Below are 15,273 nucleotides of genomic sequence, written 5' to 3' on the forward strand. Positions count from 1 at the left end.
ACACTGCTGATTAGCAGAGGACCATACCACTCCCTCCTGATCAGCAGGGAAGCTAAAACTGCAGTTTTAAACATAGTGCCATTTTTGCCTCCCTGCCAGTCAGCAGCAAACATCAGGGCTGTCTGGGGCCCCTCAGGAATTTAGTGGCAGGAAGCAAAAACGACACATTTAAAACTGCAGTTTCAGCTCCTCATTGATGTGGAGTGAGTCTCAAGTGGGGGTCCTCCACCAGTCAGCATGAGAGGGACATGGGGGAACCTGCAAGATTAAAGGACCCACAACACACCACTTCTGCCATGAATTCCATAGATCCTTACACATTGTATGCAAACTTTAAAATGATGTTTTTGTTTCCTTAATTAATGCTTATTTAAATGATTTCCTTAATATCTCTGCTGCATGGTGTGGGGAATATGTAATAGGCACGTCTACATGAGACACATTACTGCACAGTTGCCTAGTTTACTGTGTAGTAAGCACACACATACACATATGTGCACTTACTGTGCAGTAAAAATCCTTAATCAGAATTAAATTTGCCACCTGCAAATGCAGGTGGCAAATTTAAGTGTGATTAGTAACTGTGCAATAACGCATGTGTAGTTGGGACCTGTCAGCAAATTTGCTACTGGGTCTGCATAGCCACTTGGGGGCTGCCCCCGTGCAGCCTAGGAGCTTCTCCTGCTTCAAGACTCGGTTGTGTCTATGGCAGCTTCTATCTGCAGGCTATAAAAGGCTGTGTCTTCAGGGTCAGCAGCCTTCTGCAGCCTGGTGAAGCCTTTGTCCAGGCTTGCCAGTACCCAGGGTTACCTGCAGGTTGCTTCTGGCAGCAGGGCCAGCACCACCTGCTTGCTGCACACTCCCAGCAGCCTTCCCTGCTCCTGCAGGTGCTGCAGGGCAGAGTCTCTGCCACAGCTTCCAGTCTCTTGGTGTGCCCCTGTGCTGGGTACTGCTGGCAGCTCGCCAGGGCCGGCCTCAGTGGAACAGCCATGCAGGGGCCCAGAGAACCAGCATGGGACCAAGCAGCATGGCCTCATCCTTGACATCCAGGCCCATCACCATCCATGAGTTCACACCTGTGCCCTCCAACCAGGGCCCCAGCTGGAGTCAGAAGGAGGTTGGTGACCTTATGGCACTCTGGGGCAAGGCAGAGGTGCTGTGCCAGTTTTACAAGGGCAGGTGCTCCAGTCCCCACATTTATGAGGCCCTGTAGGCCAGGATGTGTGACTGAGGGCACAACTGGTCAGTGAAGCAGTGATGCATAAAGGTCAAGGTTTTGTGGGCACAGTGGGTGGCTGTGACTGCCCACAATCATCGCTCTGGCCATGCCTACAAGTCCATGTCCTTTATGTGTCATCTGATCTCTGTGGTGCCCTGGGACTCAGGCCACAACTGTGCAGTTTATACCAGCACAGCCCCTGTCTTGCCCTGGCACTTCCAATGACACATCAGTGGAGGAGGGACCTTTGGACGTTCAGTGTTCTATCCCAAACAGGTTCCTGGCTGTTCCCTCCACCAGCAGCTCGGAGGCCTGCCCAGTGCCTGCCTCAGGAGCTGTGCAGCCCCAGGACCAGCCATGTCACCACCAGCCATCAGCAGCACCAGCTCCTCCCTGCGAGGTTGGGAGCCAGCCGGGTGCCTTCATGCCACACCCCGTGGGCTAAGGCCACAGGCTACAGCCACACACCTTTGCCTACTGGGGGAACTACTCCAAGCTACCAGCCATGCCAGCCCTGGATACATGGTAAGCCCCACACTGGGAGGGAGCAGGGTCTGGAGCCATAACAGCAGGTGCTGCTAGGAGCCTGGCATGTCCCACCCTGGGAACAGGTCAGTGGAGGTAGGCTGGCTGCAGCTGGCACCCACCTGGCTCCAGGGAAGCATGCAGGGATGTGGGGTTCAGCCAGCAGCTGCCTGGGCCCAGGCATGCCTACTCAACTTACCCTGGTCCCTAGGCACCTGTGCATGGCCAACCACTGATATGAGGCTGGGCAGTGCAGGGCCTTTGGTGCAGAGCATCTTATCTGTGAAATGTTGCAAACACTCACAAAAAACTTCTGATTCATGGCTTCTCAGGTCTAGCATCTGGACACAGGAGAGAGGCTGCTTCTCTGGCTTTCCCCCACCTCCTGCCACCGGGCTGTGCTCAGAGTGACTTGTCCAGCCCCACAGAGCTCAGCCTTAATGCACATTAATGCACCCATGTGTAGATGCATGCCTAAATTGCCTTAATGTGGCTGAGGCAAAGGCACATTAAGTTTAGGCACATAAATATATGTGTAGACATGCTTACTGTGTAGTAGCTTACTGCAGAGTAAATCTAGGTCAGAGTAAATGCATGTGTAGACATGCCTAATGTTCCTTAGTTTTAACACCCCAAAAATAAGACAAATAAGACACAAAATTCAAAGATCCTCCAGGGTGACCCTGAAAAGAAATGCTTAAGAATTCTTTTGAAATAAATGGTTTATTACCGTTTCAGGAAAAGATTATTCTTTTGCAGTACTAGCATAAATGAAACCTTGACCTCTTTTGAAAATTAAATTTAAAAGGGAAGAAAAATGATAAAGAAACAGGAACCCAGAAAGAAGATATTGCTTGATACATAAAATAGAAAAATAATGACAGAAAAGCTGTCATTATATATCTTATTTTCATTAACAGCCAGAGGGAATAGCATATAAATAATTGATTGATAAAGTGAGAGAGAGATTTTTCTGAACTAGGAAAGAGACAAATAACTTTATAGCTCAAAACTCAACATTAGCAGAACAGTAGCATAAGAGGTAGACCCAGACTATTAATGTAGTAAAAGAAGCTCTGTTTGTGTGGTGGTATTATTACATTTTCTTTCAAAAAGGGCAGTCCTTAGTTTTATTTCATTTTTTGTCTCTCTTGATTACTTGACTTCCTTTGTAGGCTTTCTAGGAACAAGGAGACCACCCTCTAAGAAAAGTCTGACTGTGTTCTGAGTGGAAAATGGTACAGATTTCTAGAGGCAAACAAGGGAATTTTATAGTGGACAACAGTGGTTCCCATTCCTTTCCCTTCTTTTTATTCTCTGTGATTTTTCCTGCTCCTTCCCATAGGCTCTCACATGTGTTGAGAAAGAGCTGAACCAACTCTCTTGCTTTCAAGTGTTTGAGAATGTAACTGGAGGCTGTGTTTATAGGGGTGGCAGTGGACCAGCTTCCTAAGGCAGGTTATTAATCACTTAGATCTACCTTTTAATCAACGATAAATGCACTCTATTTTCTTTCTCTGTACAGAGTTCTGTGAGTGTACCCGGAGCCTTACAAAGCACAATAATGATTCATGCTTTTAGCACTGCAGGGGAAGAGTATCAATGGAAAAAATTATCATGCTTTTCTGAAAACATACTTTTCAATGTCTGTCTCTACCTTTCAGGTGACTACATGCAATGCAGATTAGAGTTGTTGGGTAGCAGCAGCGTTTTGGTTTGTTTAGCTTTGGAGTCCCAAAGTTCTGTTCACAAATATAAATATTTCCAAAGAGGTGTAAAGAAATAACAGTCCCCTCTCAGGAAGAGGTTCATGAATTTCAGGTATTTCTTGAAATCCTTCAGTTAATCTTGGGGTACTGCAATGTCAGTTAATTCTAAATAAACTTTGGCTTCAAGCTTTTTGTGGTGCTGTTGAAAAGGAGTCTGCAAGGAACTTGAATATATTTGTTCCTTAAATATTCTCTTATCCATTGATCAAATTAATATTGAATTGTCTTGACCAGTTCAACAAAGAGGCAACAGTCATTTTTTCGCAGGTCAAAGAGGAAAGTCTATGCTGCTGCTGATGTTCATAAAATAGCTTACAGCTGCAAACAAAGGTCTCCACTCCACTGTCAGCTGCACACAGAAGCCCCCTTTTACCTCTTGCACATTTAAGTATCTGAAAACACTTTTTTAACCAGCTGCAATGAATAAAATACTGCAGATGAACCCTGTAGAACTAACTGTGAGACAAGCGTTCCATAAAATTTCTTGACTAACTGTTGCAACTGCCACTGGATCTACATTTCTTCTTCAGCAGAGAAAAGAGAAAGTTGCTATTTGCCTCCCCCTTATTACAACTTGGAGGACCAAAGGAGAGTTCATTTCAGGGTCTTTTGGTTATAAAAATCATGTTGACTGGGTCTTCTCCCTCTCTAGCTTCTGTAGTGCAGGATCCAGATGCATTAAAGAAACAAAGGCAGACATGTTTTTGTGGGTAAATTTGATATCTTTTATTAGACCAAATAAATAGTTGGACAGATTTCCATTCCAAATTTCCCTCTGCCTGAAGAAGAATGTTTGTACCCGAAAGCTTGCAAAGAACATTTTTTTGAACTGTTTAGTTGTTCTAATAAAAGATATTGCATTTATCCAGAGAATCGTTTCTGCCTATGTCCTTAGGCCAACATGGCTATGACCAACACAGCTACCATCAACACCCTAAAATATTAGATAAACTAATTTGGATGTTCCCTAGAAAGTGATTAGCTCTGGAACGGTTGTCATGAAAATCATTATTGATAGTTTTTTACTGTTAGTACCACATTGAGAAGAATTGGCCTGTCTCTCTAAAATTTATTGTTTTGGCTGTTGGTCTTGTAAGCAAATTGAGATAATGTTGCATTAGTTTAAAATTCAAAGCTGAGCCCAGCCATAAGGCATAGAACCTTCATTTTAAACAAATCCTTTTGTTTCTTAAAATTTGAGGGGTCAGAAGTATGCTAGAGAAAACACCTTGGTAAGCCACATGTAGAAAGTGATAAGTTACAATCCATTCTAACATAAGACATCAATGTAAATCTTTTTCTTCGGCAATCCCTCACAGTTGAGAATGACTGTCTTCCATAATTGTTTTTTCTGTGTGTACAAAGATGGTTGAGGCCTATCTGGGATTAACAGACTCTACTGCAGTTTGAACATGTTTTTCCATGTAGGGTGTGTGGCACTGGATTCTTGATTTGGTACACAACGTGCTGTTTCCTCCACTCCTGCTTTTCCATCTCCTGTGGCTGCTGTGAGGTTTCAAAGTGCTGAGATCCCTGCATCAGACTCTTGCTCCATTTGTGGCAGTCCTGGGCAATATTCTTCAATGAGTTGACATCATTGTTGCATTTTTTTAAACTGGCCTTGAAGATGTTCCCAAAGTACTTTCTCTTCCTTCCTCTTGTGTGTACACACTGGCTGAACTGGGAGAATAAAATTTTCTTTGGGAGTCTAGAATCAGACATCTAGATGACATGGCCGGCCCAGCAAAGTTGATGTTACCAAGCAAAGTTGATCATCTTTACCTCAATACTCATGGTATTTGTTTGCAGAAGGATGCTAATGTTGGTGTGTCTGTCTTCCTACCTCTTCAAAGTGTCAATAGCAAACAAGAAATGAGGATGGAAGTGTCTTTTTATTGAGAACATATGTAATTAATATTTCCATTCCTCCTGGCAATTTAATTAGTCATTCTGGGGTCACCTACGTTAATATTCTTTTTGTATAGTATTTATATTTCAGTTCTGTTTCAACTATTCACACCTTGGCATCAGTTGCATTGTTTGACCAAATGAATAGGGTTAAGAGCACTAATATGTCAGGGAAATTGTTAAGATTTGTTATGATTTATTTCTAGAGCCCACTACAACAGGCTGTTTTTCTTGAACAACATGTTTAATCACACATATAATAAAAAAGCAGGAATATATCCAAAAAGAATCTGGCCTATACAAAGTGAATAATTGGAATTAATCTTATTCTTTCTGGTTTGAATGCTTGTTAGCAAAATCTTTAGAGAGGAATCTAACTTTATGGAAAGTGTTCACCCAAAGGAAGTGTTCTTTCCATTTCAAAACTAAGCCATAGTGAGGTAGACTGTGGTAAGTTTCTACAGAGGCTGCTTTAAAGAGGCATAAAGGGCATCGGTGTCAAATGCTACAGTCAATACCAAATCCACCTTGGAATTAAGAAAAAAAGTTATTACGAGTAAAAAATGTTAGTAACAAGCTTTTGTTCCAGCAGGCTTTTAGGTTCTGTAATGTTAATTTAGGTATGTCACTCCCAGTTCTATTAACACTGTAACACTGGGTAATAGAAACAATATTTTTGGAAATAGAGTCTCAAGCCAAATACCCACAAAACAACAATCAGTGTATTGCATCTTAATAATGCTAAGCCTATCCTGAAGATAGCTTTTTGCGACAGTGCTGCGTGGCATCTCCATTTTATCTTGGAGTGGGGTTGAAGCGCACATTAACTTTTCACAGCCACCTGAAAAAACTAGCAGCCAAGACACAGATAAGGATCAATTTAGTCCAAATCAGGGAGTAGCAGCATCAGTAACAGTGCTGGCCCTTGCATACTCCATAGCCAAGTATTGTGCACCAGTGTAGACCAGAAGCAGTCACACTTGACTAACTGACATCCAGCTGAACGCTGCAATGTGGTGCATCACTGGAACCCCCAACACCTTGGCTGCCCAAGCTATCACATAGTCACAGGGCTCCACTCTTTGGGCACTCTTGTACCCCAGTCGGGCCCTCTGCTGCCTAACACTGTGATCTCCCAAGCCTGCAGCTGCCAGTCCAAGACTGCTCCGCCTCAGCTCAAACTGCCACAGTCCTGGGTGCAGTTGTAGACACTGCATCTAGCAGATGTTAACTCTTGTGTGAACTGCTTCAGAGTTTATCGCATTACAGTAATAACACATGTAGTTGCATCCAGTGACACAAATGTATTGCATAGGTATACTTTATACAGACAGAGGTATTCCCATACATGAATGGCAATATGCTATACCAATTTCAGACGCCCTCTTATTAGTGTAACTATAACCACACTAGGGATTGTTCTGGGACAACTACAGGTAATAACTGCGTAAAATGTTATACTCACACACACGTATGTATGTGTGTTTATATATGTGTGTGTATACATATGTGTGTGTATTAGGGCTGTGTGAAGCATCAGTCCCTTATTTGATTCAGTGGAGATTTGGCCCAATTCAGTGGCCGAATTTCCAAAATCAAATTGAATCAGGAAACCCTTTAATCTCTCTGAATCGAATTGGAACCCTCTGAATCAATTCAGAAAGATTTAGTGATTGGGACATAGACACAGCTTTAGATGTTTTTTCTATATACCTCTAGGTAGCAGGCAGCTCATGAATGCTGTGATGCTGGGGTGGATGGAGTGTCCCACAGGAGTGTGGGGGGCTCCCCAGCATACTCAGCAGCAGACCCAGACATGGACCAGAAGCACTTCCGGTCCTCTTCTGGGTCTGCTGGGGAGAGCACCAGGTGATTAGTGCCTTCTGGTTCTGGGGTGTCACCCAGGATCCCCCTGTGGCTGATTACTGAGCCAGGAGAGCATGGGGGGGCCCCCCACATGCTCCCCAGCAGACCTGGAAGTGGACTGGAAGTGCTTCTTGTCCATTTCTGGGTCTGCTGCCAAGTTAGTCACCAGGTTCACTGCCAAGCACATGGGGTGGGCATGCTTCTGTGGGATGCTCCATCCATCCCAACATTCATGAGCTGCACCTGATACCTCGAGATATGTAGAAAAAACATTTAAAGCTATGTCTGTGTCCTAATCACTGATTCTCTGAATCAGCATTGAGTGTTCAGATTCAGATTCAGATTCAGCCGAATCTAACTGGGGACAGTAATTTGAATCAGCAAATTGAATCAGTGTCCCCAGTTCAGGCTGAATTCGAATCAAACAGGGCCCATTTCACACACCCCTAGTGTGTATATGTGTGTGTGTGTGTGTGTGTGTGTGTGTGTGTGTGTGTGTGTAAGTACAAGTACAAAGCTCTGTCTGCCCAACACTTATGTCTGCTTTGAAAAAGGGACTTAATCACCAGTTTACTTAGGTCCATTTGAAATGTTTACCCTGTTGTCTTTTTATATGTACTCCATTATATGATATCTGGCTGGGGTCTTACGACCCCTTCCACCCGCAGTGCTCATTCCTGCCCATGGCAGGGGGTCGGACTCAATGATCTGTTTAGGTCCCTTCCAACTCATTGATTCTATGATTTAAGAACAGAAAATAACTGTGATATGCATTTGCTTTTGTGAAGTTGTCATTACATTGAATTGCCTGGCACTTATGAAAACTTCCCACTACAAATTCACTGAAGCTACTTAGTTCAGTGAACTAATCAGATGAAACTTTTAAAAGCAGTAAGATAATCAGAATTGTTATCCTCAAAGCCAATGTTGAGGCTCAGCATTATAATTCTCATGTAAGTCTGTTACTTCGCTGCTATATCCAAAATAATTTAATAAAATAAAAGATTATTTGGTTTCTCTGCTTTTGTGGGGGAGAGGGAGTTCCTTTTTAAAACTTGTGACCTTTGTTGTTATACTTTTATCTACTTCTTGGACTATTCCAAGCATTAAACTAAGTGATATTTTATAAGGATTAGTTACTTAATATTACATTTTATAAAATACAAAATTGATTTTTTATGATTTTGTATTTCATGGGCAAGGTTAATGCATATATAATACTTTAATAATCCCTGACTTGACTGAATAATGATTCAATCATTAAGATAAGGAAAAAAAACCACAGTATTTAAGTAAACTCTGATCTGTCACATCCAAGGCTGTAATTCTTATTTAAAACAAAATACATTAAAAATAGCAGCTGCTAAGCAATTAGTAGTACTTATTTTGATACTTAAAATATTTTCTAGGAATACTTCTAACACCACATGAAACATGCATGTAAAATAGGTTCAGGGAGAAATCATTAATATCCTTCCAATACAGCCACAATGGCAGTCCATTTCTCATGATGATCTATGATACCTGTTTGTTGAAATTCTATTACTTGTAGGTTTAATGCAGTTGGTTGCCGTTTTAGTATGTTACTGTATTTGCCACTCTTTCTTTTTAGATAGAGCTGGTCTCCTTTCATTAAAAATCCAGTTGTAGTTTGATTGTTTGTAGATTAAAGTAGACCATTAGACATAAATCTCTCAGATTCAGTCTCCACATAGGCTATACTCTAGCACTGTTTTCAGGAAGATAAACTGTGACCCTGATTTATGTTGTATTTGGAATATAAAATGGATTATATTATTTTTCTTGTTTAGAAACTGAAGGTTTTGTTTACCAATGCCTTAGCTGGCTATCAACAAATCAAAGCAGTAACACAAATAATTAGTACATATTTTTTATTATTATTAAAAAAGAATAATTTGTGGTGGTATTTTCTACTTTTCATTCTGAAAAAAAGGGGAAATAATTGGGGCCAAATTGTGAAAGCAGAGTGACAAGAGTTACTTTTGGGAAAAGTCACATGGCCCTTAAAATATTATCCAAAGAAATAAAAAGCAAAATAATATTTTGACAATCTGGTGTGAAAATCACTGAGTATGTGAAGTTTAATATACAGTTATGGCATGTAAATCATTTAGCTTTCAAGTGAGAAGGAATTGCAAATAGAAAAGCTGAAAGAAATTGTATTCTTTTGTTGTTGCCATCATAAATGAACTAAATTTGAGAATTTAATAAATTCCTTACATCTTGACATTCCTTTGAGCTAAATTAGGTTCCCAGATAATGTGTGCACCTACTTTGTGACTGCGAGAACTAAATTAACTATTGAATACACAGGCCATTTTATTTCATTTTTTAAAGGCAAACATATTATCTAACATATTCCAACTTAGTACCTGTAGTAAGGTTTTTGGACAGTGATGGTCTGATAAGCTATGTTGTCCTCTACTAATAGAAGGTAAGGGGGTTTGATATTGGATTTAATTTTATAATATTGGAGGTCATCATTTTCTTTTTTTCACTCATACAGTATCGGAAACATGTTTTTGCTACAAAAGTGTGTTTAGTATGTTCCTGAGTTTAATTAAAGTTTCTTCCTCTTTGGGAATCTGGAAAACAGACACATTTAGGGCTATGGGAAAATGAGTCAAGTTTTACATCTTGTTGCCAAAAACTGCTAGTGTCTAGTTTTGCCTTCAGTCTTGATTGATAACAGTTTTCTCACTGATCCAGAGACTGGCCTTTCTTTTAATTTCAGGTACCTATTTGATCAGGTTTTGAGGAACTTATGGATTATTGTTATGAATAAATGCTGGGGAAATGTTTTATTGCTAGTGTTCAACTGAATCTTCCAGTTTAAATGTGTACATTAATGTGCGTGTGTGTGTGTGTGTGTGTGTGTGTGTGTGTGTGTACATGCATGCATTTATGTGTTAGGCCTGTGCAAAGTGGCTAGTATTTGTTTGGGATTCGGATTCAGCTGATTCAGGGGACATTGATTTGATTTGGTGATTCAAATCACTGTCCCAAATTGATTCAGCTGTATGTGATTTGGAGATTTGGCTGCAGCTGAATTGTCCAAATCTCCAAATCAGCTGCATCCCTCATTCGCTCTCCCAGCTGCAACAGTGGGTGCCCTGCCTGGCCCCAGCTCCCAGTTCTTTGAAAAAAAAAATAGCACTCACTGGCTGCTGCCAGGTGTGTGTGTGGGGGGTGATCCCCACTGCCCCTCATTGCCCCACGCCATGTGGGGGACTCTGTCACAAACCCCCATTCTCCACCTACTCTTCCATCCCCAGCTCTCAGCTCTTTAAAAAAAAAAAAGACCCAACTCACTAGCTGCTGCCGGGGGGGGAGGTGATCTCTGATGCTCCCACACTGCCTCATGCTGCATGGGGGGCTCTGCTACGAGCCCCAAGAAGCCCTGAGGCCACTGCAGGAGCTAGTGAGTGTGGGGCCATTTTTTGTTTTTAAAGAGCCTGCAGTAGTGAGTGGGGACTGCCCAAATCTCTGAAGCTCTACAAATCTTTTCTGAATTGATTTGAAGAGCTTTGAATCAATTCAGACCTTTTACTTGGTCTCCTGATTTGATTCGCAGAGATTCGGCCACTGAATTGGGCCAAATCTCCTCTGAATCAAATCAGCACCTGAAGTTTTGCACAGCCCTAGTATGTGTCTGTGTATGGATCCATCAATTCACCTGTTCCCCTAGCAAGAGGAAAAAATTGTGAGACTCTCTAGTTAAGGAGCCCAGAGTGACAGACTCATGTGTATCAGTGTCCTTATGCTGAAACATGGTGGCGGGGGCTCTTTAACTAAAACTCATCAAATTAGCTTTAGTTAAAGTGCCCCCACCAACATTTTCCAGTGTAGAGACACTGATACACATGACTTTGGAGACTGCTGGAGCACAGTAGTTATCACATTCAGCAGGCTTGATTAATTGAGTTTACTCCAACGCATTGTAATTATAGTGCATTGGAGCAGCCTTAGTATACATTTTTTGGAGCCCCGTTGCCTCAGTGGTGCAAATTTAATTTCTTCTCAAACTACAGAGAGTTTTAAGTCTTTACTTTTTCTTATGTATGCTTTTAAAAATACATGCTGGGAAAAGGTTTTTATTTGCAAAAAATTGTGTGTTCATCTGGATTTGCTGCAATACATGAAGCTTTAATACCATGTTCATGAAAGTTAGAGAAAAGAAGTCTATTAGGTCAAGTCCATTGCCTTTAAAGATCAGAACAGAGTCCTCTAATTGACGATACTGACAAATTTAACACTGCACTTGACCTAAGTAAAAAAACACCCAAAAACAGTAATAATAACAAAACTACATACCATATAATGGCTGCTTCACCCCCAGGCCCCAGCAGGGACAACCCATGCCCTAGGTCCCTGCTTGCCATGCTGCTTCCTGTGCTTCACCGCTGTAGAGACCAGTGCCTGGCCCAGGTTAGTCTCAGCCCTGCCTCCACCCACATGTGCATCCATGTGGGCACAGCCAGTCCACACTTTTCTGAGTCCCCCCGCAAGTTATAGTTTTGTGGCCCTCTGACATGGAGAACCTGGCAGTGGTGGGACAGGGGGTGGCACTGGATTGTTCATGGCTGCAGGGGTCCCCTTGGCTGTGGGGCCCCCTGTGGCCACAACTTTCACAAGATAGGATGAGCCAGCCCTGCATGTGGCCATGCTCACCATGGTGCCTGAGGCACCCTGCCCCACACTCTGCTGTCACCCAGGCCCCATGCTGCACCTGGACCCCAGCTCCACTTGCACCTGGACCATCAGGCCACCACTATGTGGCTCCCCCTTCCTGGTGAGACACAGTTGGTGATTGCCCTACTGAAGCTGGCCACCCACACCTGCCAGCCTGTGCTGTATCAGCCTCCTCTTGACCAGGGAGGCCATCTTGGAGGGTTGTCTCCAGGATTTGCCAAGGAACACTGTGCTCTGGGTGCATGATCCCCTGGAGATGGTGTTGGGGTTCCATGCCCTGGCCTTCCCCCAGTGAATCAGGGCCCTGGACAGAACCCATATCCTTGTAACCTGCTACACCCCTTGTACAGCTGATGGGGCTTTCACTCTATCGAGTTACAGGCCATCATCAACCACCACAGCACCTTCACCAGTGTGAGCACTAGCTGGGTTGGCAGCACCCACAATGCCTGCATCTTCTTGTGTGGTGGTTGGCTGCCAGGGGGAGGTGGGGCTATGGCCAGGGGCTGGGCAGTGGAGGGTATAAAGGCAACCTCTAGGGCCAGGATGGTGTTCAGCATCTGGCAGTCCTCTGCAGCCTCCACCATGGTGGCCTGCTGCTCTTTGGTCTCCATGTGCTTCTCCTTGAAAGCCAGAAGCCTGTTCCAGAACGCCTGGTCTGTCCAGTCCCACTCCCGCTTGTGTGCAGTGTCCTCCATGCATCAGGCCTATGAGTCTGCCAGCTACTCCTCCACCATGGTGACCAGCTGGTCCAGCAGCTGCATCAAGTCCTGGGACCACTGCTGCCAAAGCTGGTGCTTATGAAGGACTCTGGCCAAGACTGGTAGTGACCCTGACAGCATATCCCCATGTGCAGATGATGCCTCTCCCCCCATGTGTAGCTGCTGGACCTGAAGAGGCTGTTTCTGAGAGTTTACAACATTTCTGAGAAAACATGCACTATAACATGCCAAGGGGTTGTGTGCTGCCTTGCCTCAGATCAGGGGTCATTCATGCACAGGTGTCCAGGAACCATGGTAAGTCAGGCAGGCAGGCCCTGGCCCACCAGCCAAGTCCCCCATCCCTGCTCACTCCTTAGGGGTAGGTGGGCTGCTGGGTGCTTGCCACAGGCAGCTTGCCTTCCCTGCCCCCTTCCCAAGCTGGAACAGGCCTGGCTTCTGGAAGCATCTGCTGCCACGGCTTCAGACCCACTTCTCTCATTCTCCTCCTGCTGGCCAGGCCATTTCTTCCCTTGCCCCGCCAGGATCATGGTGCCCGTGCTCAGGAGCTGAGGAGCTCCCAACAGACTGGGACACTGAGCTGATGATGCCCCCTTCCCCCCACCCAGGGACTTCTGCAGAAAAGTACCCCAGGGCTGCCCCCCCACCCGATGCATGCCTTGCATCTCAAGCACGTCCCTGGTGAGAGTATCTCAGGCACACCACAAGGAGCTGTTTGCACAGGCTGAGGGGTGCCCATCCCACTACACCTTGCTGGTGCTGATTGCCATTCTGTCCCTGGAGCACCTGAGAACCTGGCTCAGGACCCTGAACTTTGACAGTGCAGAGGGCAAGCTCCTACTTCCCTACAATGTTCACTACTGCCTAGACATATACTTGTGCCTATGCTACATGTCTTTTTCCCCCACAGCTGAGGATGACATAGTTGCAGGCATTGACAAGTTTCTCCATGTGTGAGAGGCCTGTGCCTGCCTAGCTGAGGGGGGCACAGGCTGCTCAATAAAGTTTTGCACACCCTCCCACCTCCCTGTTTGCTGTGGAGGGGAATTCCAGGGGCCAGGGGAACTTGGCTGAGCTAGGCAGGGAGGGGAGGGTCAAGGGCAGGGATAGGGAGGGCCCTGCTCCAGTGCAGGGATTCCTGGGACTGGGTGGGTGTGGCAGGTGTGCCTTGTGGCCTGAGTCTATCCCTGCTGGTGTCAGAGACCTACAGCTCCTGGTGGTTTTTTGGGGTGCAGGGGTGCAGTGCCTGGCTGCCTTGGTAGGGGCCCCCTCCAGGGAGGAGCTGGAGCTGCTGAGGGCCGGTGGTGCCATAGGTGGAACTTCACACTCAAAACTGGCAGGGCAGGCATTGTCCAGGGCTACAGAGCTACTGGATGATGCTGGGGGTGGGGACCATGGCAGGACAGGCTCCTGGCATCCTGAGGGGCCCTCCCCGGCTGACACCTCATTGCTACTGCCAGGATACAGTGGAGGCTTGGGCAGGCCACCTTTGCTGGAATATGTGGTGCAGCTGTCGTGCAGCCATGTTTTCTTGCACACAGCAGCAAAGGTCCCAGGGTACAAGGGTCTGATTCAGCTGCTGCATAAAGGGCATGGACTTGTAATAATATGTCTGTTTAAGGCCTACTCCATTGTTGCAATTATTTAAAGTTCTGTTCCAGAAGCTGTAATTGACCTAATACTTAGTCATGTTAAGGTTTTGTTGACATGTTTGACTTTATAAATGTGTTACTTTCTGCCTGATGTGTTGCAAAAACCCAATCGAGTTTCCCATGTTGGGAGTGATATTTGCAATGCTTATCTGCTAATCTGAGTTCCTACATTCTGTTTTTCCTAAAAGCAACTGCCTAAATACATGTTAATGAATACGGTTTAAATTGCTTAATTTGGATTGCCCTGGTCTGCATTACCTTTCATCCTCAATCAGTGCATTACTTTGACCCAGCTTCACAGAGTCTGTATGGATTGGGTGCTTCAGCAGGCCTTTTTGGTGCTTTTAGCTATAGCTGATTCAAACAGTTATTGGATAAAAACACTAAAAATGCCCCACTAAAGCACCTGATTTCTACAGAGGTTGGGAAAACCAGGCACAACTAATGCACTGCAGGAGTGTGCCAAATTTAAAGTAAAGTGCCGGGGGGGAGGGGGAGGGGGGCTTGGGAGGGGTTCTACTTCTGCAAGCAGCCATAATGTCTATCAATGGCCATTAGATGCATTAGAAAAAGGGCAGTTCACAGTTGAGTGTGTGATTTATGAAGAAGCATGACAGTAAACTGCTAGAGATTGAGAGAGTGATTCCAATAGAATGACATAGGCGTAGGAGGAAGTTAAGTCTAACCTAGAAGGGCAAAAAAGTCATGGTAGACAGTCATGGACCCCGTGACTATACCCTCTATACCATTGGAAGTTCTTTTATAGATGGTCATTGGGAACTTAAATTAATTTATTCCGTGTGCCCAGCCCATCAGCAGGTAGAAGTGGAAGCAGGTATATATTTGAGCCAAAGACAGTTTCTAAAAATGGAAGTTTTGGGACCCAGAAAAGCTGTTTAATT

The 15,273-nt window shown here is 44.5% G+C and overlaps 1 protein-coding gene across 4 annotated transcripts in view; it reads left to right on the plus strand.

Annotated features, from left to right (window-relative positions):
* CACNA2D3 (calcium voltage-gated channel auxiliary subunit alpha2delta 3) overlaps window positions 1-15,273 on the plus strand; it is an 891,165-nt gene that overhangs the window by 592,996 nt on the left and 282,896 nt on the right. The window lies entirely within an intron of this gene.

The sequence above is a fragment of the Crocodylus siamensis genome, chromosome 11 (genome assembly GCF_052110815.1).
Source record: "Crocodylus siamensis isolate JL-2025a chromosome 11, ASM5211081v1, whole genome shotgun sequence".
Classification (NCBI taxonomy): domain Eukaryota; kingdom Metazoa; phylum Chordata; order Crocodylia; family Crocodylidae; genus Crocodylus; species Crocodylus siamensis.